Raw genomic sequence first — 6,672 nt, forward strand, 5'->3', positions numbered from 1 at the left:
CTATGTTCACATTGACAAATAGCTCAGGACAGTAGGACTGAATCTGTGAATTCAGGCATTAATGTTGAGGCCTTGACATCTACTCCATCATGGGGTATGATGGACCTACTTCGGCCAATTCCCAAAGGTCCTGATCCTGATCCCCTATCCCACATATGGCTTAGACCTGAGACCAGTCTTTGTTTCTGACTCATGTTTCTGAACAGAAGCTCAGCTGATGCCTACCTGGAGCAAAAGCACTGGTCTAGTTTGTGTAGACCAAAAAAGGTTTGAGGACTGAACCATCACACCCTTTTATGATTATGATCAGATTTGCCCCGGAAGGGCTACACTGCTCTAGACCACAAAACAAATGTAGACTTGGCCTTTCTCTCCTTGCAGGTGCCTTCTACATGCCTTTGCAGTGCTTCTGATCCGATGCTCTTTGCTTCTATCCTCACCAGCCCACGCTGCCATATTTATCCAGACACATCTCTGACATGGTTCCAATGAGAATGTTGGGATTGGATTTCTGGAAACAGATAAGCTCAGCATTCCCCTACTCTGATTAAAAAAGGGTTGAAAACACAACCCCAAATTATAACAAAGTGGAAAATGGGAGGAATGATTCACTTAACAACCCAGCAATGAAAGTAGTGACTCAGGTGAGAGGGAACAATGACAGTTTGTCCGCACTTCACCAGTATTGGTATGAGCTGGTATTTGCTCTTTTAACTATGGCAGTACTGCTGTTTTCCAACCCCATATTCAATCAATGTTTTTGGCTTAATTCTCAGCTGGGGCCCACTTTTCCCTCCCCAACCCCCTCTTCTTTTCAATAGCGTCCAGTTAGCTAATAAAAGAGAGCCACCTACGCTGAGCTGTTTATTGTTGCCTGTTCCCTGCATGGTTGGGGTGGTGGTGAGCAGGGTACAGGTGATTGAGTGTTAATTAGACCTTTCCCACGCAGCAGGTTTCCAAAGTGCTGTAGTTACAAGTGGCACTCTCAAATAAAAGCCCAGACTGGGGATGCAGCTACAAAATACTGACAAAACAGCAATCCTTTAACCCTGTCTTTTTTGCTTTTCTCTTCTGACAGCATCCCCACACTAGCACCATCTCTCCTGGTAGTAGTACTGCTCTAACAGAGCTCCCCCATGCTGGGCTGTCAACGTGCCCTCTTTCCCTGGTCCCTCCACAACGGTTCCCAGCTTCTGACTTTTCATCTTCCTTCCTTGCATTCATTTCTTGGCTAAAAATAAGATATGCTGTTCCTGAGTCTGTTTTCATACGCTGGACTAAGTGACTGTCATTAGCACATTTGGATGGGACACTCTGACCACATTACAAAACCAATCAGCTCTTCCCATTCATTCAGCATGAGGAAAAATAAGGCAAAAGCTTTTTCCAAGAAGCCTGAGGTATACTTAGAAAAGCTTCTGACAGCCCAGATTCTGGCTTTCACAAGGAAACAAGTTTCTCTAGCTGGCCAGTTTGACCAGATGAGTGTGTTTTCTCACCCAACTAATACTGCTCATGGAAGACCTTACAAGGCTAGACGAGCTCCACTGCCTGGATTTGAAGATAGGAGTTTTCCTTTTCCTGTGAGGAAGGCCTGTCTTCGTTAATAAAAATTCAGGAAGGGCTTTAACCCACACATTCTGAACAAGACTGTCACCGTCCTAGCTAGCTAGACCGTGGCAGTTAAACCTCCAGTGTAAAGGGTGGGGCCAGTTCTGCAAGCTGCGCCTCACCTAAAAAATCCACTGCACAGGCTGGAAGGGCTTACTCTCACTTGCCTGTATGGACAGGCGAGGGGCCAAACGGTAGATGACAAGGTGCATGGGAAGCTGCAGATCCAACCTTGCATGAGGGTGGACCAGGGCATGGGTAGCTCGAGATTGCTCAGGAGATGACAGTCCTGGTAGGACACTTCCCGACTGCCTAAGCACCCTTGTTTTCCAACCAGATTTGCATATCCCACATGCCCTTGGTCATCGTGCTTGTGTGGTTAAAGTCCTTCCCAAATCTTTGCTCGTGAAGCCAAGCCATCATCATCATCATCATCACCAATACTGCTCATAAATCCCTAAGTCAAACCTTCAAAGAATCCAAAACAGACTTTGCTGCTGTTGGCAGCTTCTGACCTAACTGGATGGTAGCAAGAAGACTGGGATTGGTTCAGATGATTTTTTGTTTTTTTTCCTCTGTGCAATGGTATTTGCTTTACCTACACCATGACAAGAAAAAGCACGATTCTTTGGTGACATTTCCCATGCTGCCACTGCTGGCTTTGTTTGCCTTGTTTTCTGTAAGAGGAGATCCCCAAAGGACTTTTCTTACCATGAAAAGAATAGGTGTAGGTGATGGTTTTGACAGTTCAATGGTTAGTATGAGTGAAATCCTTAATCCTACCTTTCAGGATTTAGTAAAATCTTTCATTTATGTGTAACGCTTTGTAGAGGTCCACAGACTCTGTTCTTACCATCACACATATTGATAGTGAAATTAAAGGTAAAACGTATGCCTTGATCCAATATCATATATTAGGATCTGATTATCTGAGCTTCAGTGGTCAGAAAACCACAGTGGCTCCAGGATACTGGTATCTCCAAGAATTTTGTTTTTGCAGTCCCTTCGTGCTAATCTCTCTGTTCTCGAAGGAGACCTGTTACAAAGAGGATCTTTAGGATAAGGTATATGGACCTGTCAGTCACTAGCTACTTGCCTAGACAACATATCATAGATCTTTAGATCTCCTAAAACAACAGACAAAGACTATTTTTCTTCTCCAGATACACTAACTTATTTTGTGTAGTAGCTTTAACACCTTTTCCTGGAACACATAGGGCATGGAAGTGTGAATAGTTAATTTACTCTGCATTTGCTTACTCCTTGATGAGTGAAACCTGGATGTAACAGATGAGATATGTTGAGAAGAACCTGACCTTTAAATTTGGCCTGGGAGTAGGGCCTGTTCTCCTAAAATGAATGAAGCCAGATGGTAATGATGAAGAGCAAGATTCTCCTGCCTTTACACAGCCTTCTGCTTAGTCCAGACTCACGGCTTTTGTGTGTTAAACATGATCACGTATCCCACCCCTACCACAAGTGTAAGCATCTTGGAAACACAGCAGGGAGCTTCCTAAAGGTTTTATTGTTTTTAGTTTCCTCTCATTTTATCTGTCAGTGGTCAGAGTCCTCCATGAGAAGAATAGGAGAGGAGAGACAATGTGGCGGGTTGACCTTGGCTGGCCATCAGATGCCCATCAAGCCATTCTATCACCCCCACTCCTCAACAGGACAGGGGGAGAAAATCAGATTAAAATCTCATGGGTCAAGATAAAGGCAGTTTAATGATAAAAAGAAAAGGTCACACAGAAGGAAAGCAAGGAAAAAATATTTACTCTCTACCTCCCACCTACCAGCAGGTGATGCCTGGCCACTTCCTGGGAAGCAGGGCCTCAGTACACAGTGGCTGGTTCAGAAGACAGCACCTTAATAAGAAATACTCTCCCCTCCTCCACCTTTCCACCCCCCTTTAGCTGTTATTGTAGCATACGGTCTGAACTATCCCTTTGGTTGTTCTGGGTCAGCTGTGCCCCCTCTCACCCTCTTGCCCACCCACTCCCCACCTAATGGCCTTTGGGGACAAGAGGGGTTGGAGAGACAGCTTTGATTTGTACAAGATGTTCAGCAGCAGAACACTGGTATTTATCAATATTGTCTTAGCTATCAATACAAAGCACAGCAGGCAGAAAAACTAGCTCCATCCCAGACAGATCTGGTACATACAGCAAAACATCAAGCTTGTCTCTACCTGTTTACCAGTTGTGGACAGGGTGGCTCAGTGAATCCCTTTGTCCCCACCACCCACCCCTTCCTGCCCACCACAGCAGAGAAGCAGAAACACTGAGGAACCAGCTTCACCCAAGAGGTCTACAAATCTGTGCAGCTCAAAACCCAGAGAGCAAAAAAGTATTCAGGATGCCCCATGCTGCTTTATTCCCTGTTCTCTGGAAGGAAAGGGAGCACTCTGGGTTCTGAAGCCATTCCTGATACCTGGTATGAGGCAGGGTACTCCCAGACCTTCCCTTGTGGATGAGATTGGTGCCCATGGTGCCATATGGCAAGAGAGTGAGCAAGAAATGCAAACAACAGAAATGCTACCCTACCCTCTCCTGTTTTACAGGAGCCACACCAAATCTGTCTTCCATTTGGCAAATGCCCCTCCTGAACCCGGTCGAGCCTTGATTGTCTGAAACTACTAGATTTCTTTTTCAAGTCATTCCCTTCTACTCATCATTGAAAGATTACTTTAAATTATATTGTTTCCACATGTTTGAATATATATTCTTTTAAAAAGCACAAGAAATAACTCTATTACAGTTCCCAGACTGCATCATGATTTCTCTTTATTGCTATTTAACTTTCAAATAAGTCTTCCAGGAAGAGAGAATAGTCTTGGTGTTGCAGAAACAGATCCTGGCTGAATGCATCATAATCACAAATGCTTTTTCATGTAAAGGGAATATATATCATCTTGATGGATCTCTGATTTCAACTTGAAAAGAAAAACAGATAGTCTCATCCCAAGCTGTGTTCAAAGATGAAGGATGTGCGAGCAGGCTGTGGCAAAGACACTAAAGAGGAATGCTATCATTCTGAGATTTGTCAGCTCATCTTTCGGTTATGCAAGGTGTCATTTATCACCCAGTTTTCATAAGGAAATGCTATGCATTAATCTGTCCTAAAGCAATATTTCATGTTATCTGTCAGTTAGTAAACACTGAAAATAAACAATGATTTAAAAAAATTTAAAATTGTGTAAGATCTTTCAGGGGGGATAAAAGCAATAACTGGATAAATACAACCTGGAAATTATTCACAGGTACTGATGGGCACAAGTCCCCAGGTTTGGTTTGGTGGTTTTGTTTTTTTTTGTTTAATAAATATAAAATATAAAAGAATAATTTAATAAAAAATCAAGGATGATCATCCCATGAAAGCTGCAGCTTCAGTCTCTGGTGAGCAGGTTCCCAGATGGAATGGAAGAGCTAATTTTACTCCAGCTCCTTGATAAAGACTAATCCCTGTTAACAATACATAAGTGACCAGTGCTGTGATGACTGTTAGAGGGGCCCTGCATCCAGCCAGGTGGAGGTAGGGGACAATTGGATTTACTGGACTGTGTGGATCAGATGGCCTGGCACATCAGTCCCACAGAAGTGTAAGGCTCTAGTAGATACCGGTGCACAGTGTACCCTGATGCCATCAAGCTGTCAAGGGGTGGAACCCATTTCTACTTCTGGAGTGACAGGAAGGCCCCAAGAGTTGAATGTACTGGAGGCTGAAATCAGTCTGACTGGGAGGAAGTGTCAAAAGCACCCCATTGTGACTGGTCCAGAGGCTCCATGCATCCTCGGCATAGACTACCTCAAGAGAGGGTACTTCAAAGACCCAAAAGGGTACCAATGGGCTTTTGGTATTGCTGCTTTGGAGACTGAGGAAATTGAGCAGCTGTCCACCTTGCCTGGTCTCTCAGAAGATCCCTCTGCTGTGGGGCTGCTGAAAGTTGAAGAACAACAAGTGCCAATCGCGACCACAACAGTGCACTGGTGGCAATATTGCACCAAGACTCCCTGATTCCCATCCATCAGCTGATCCGTAGACTGGAGAGTCAGGGAGTGATCAGCAGGACCCACTCACCCTTTAATAGCCCTATATGGCCAGTGCGAAAGCCTAACAGAGAGTGGAGACTAACAGTAGACTATCGTGGCCTGAATGAAGTCACACCACCATTGAGTGCTGCCGTACCGGACATGCTAGAACTTCAGTATGAACTAGAGTCAAAGGCAGCCAAGTGGTATGCCACGATTGATATTGCCAATGCATTTTTCTCCATTCCTTTGGCAGCAGAGTGCAGGCCACAGTTTGCTTTTACCTGGAGGGGTGTCCAGTTCACTTGGAACCGACTGCCCCAGGGGTGGAAACACAGCCCTACCATTTGCCATGGACTGATCCAGACTGCACTGGAACAGGGGCAAGCTCCAGAACACCTGCAATACATTGATGACATTATTGTGTGGGGCGATACAGCGGAAGAAGTTTTTGAGAAAGGGAGGAATATAATCCAAATCCTGCTGAAAGCCGGTTTTACCATAAAATGGAGTAAGGTCAAGGGACCTGCACAGGAGATTCAATTTTGGGGAATAAAATGGCAAGATGGATGTCGCCAGATCCCCACAGATGTGATCAACAAGATAACAGCAATGTCTCCACCAACTAATAAGAAAGAAACGCAAGCTTTCTTGGGTGCAGTGGGGTTCTGGAAAACGCACATCCCAAATTACAGTTTGATTGTAAGCCCTCTCTATCATGTGACCCAGAAGAAGAATGATTTTAAATGGGGCCCTGAGCAACAGCAAGCCTTTGAGCAAATTAAACGCGAGATAGTTCATGCAGTAGCCCTTGGACCAGTCCGGACTGGGCCAGATGTAAAAAATGTGCTGTACACTGCAGCTGGGGAGAACGGTCCTACCTGGAGCCTCTGGCAGAAAGCTCCAGGGGAGACTCGAGGTCGACCCCTCGGCTTTTGGAGTCGGGGATACAAAGGATCTGAGGCCAGCTATACCCCAACTGAGAAAGAGATACTGGCAGCCTATGAAGGGGTTCGAGCTGCTTCGGAAGTGA

This window comes from Pezoporus flaviventris, unplaced genomic scaffold, assembly GCF_033815535.1.
Source record: "Pezoporus flaviventris isolate CSIRO_AGI_PZ_B2104156 unplaced genomic scaffold, CSIRO_AGI_Pfla_v1 ptg000015l, whole genome shotgun sequence".
NCBI classification, from domain to species: domain Eukaryota; kingdom Metazoa; phylum Chordata; class Aves; order Psittaciformes; family Psittacidae; genus Pezoporus; species Pezoporus flaviventris.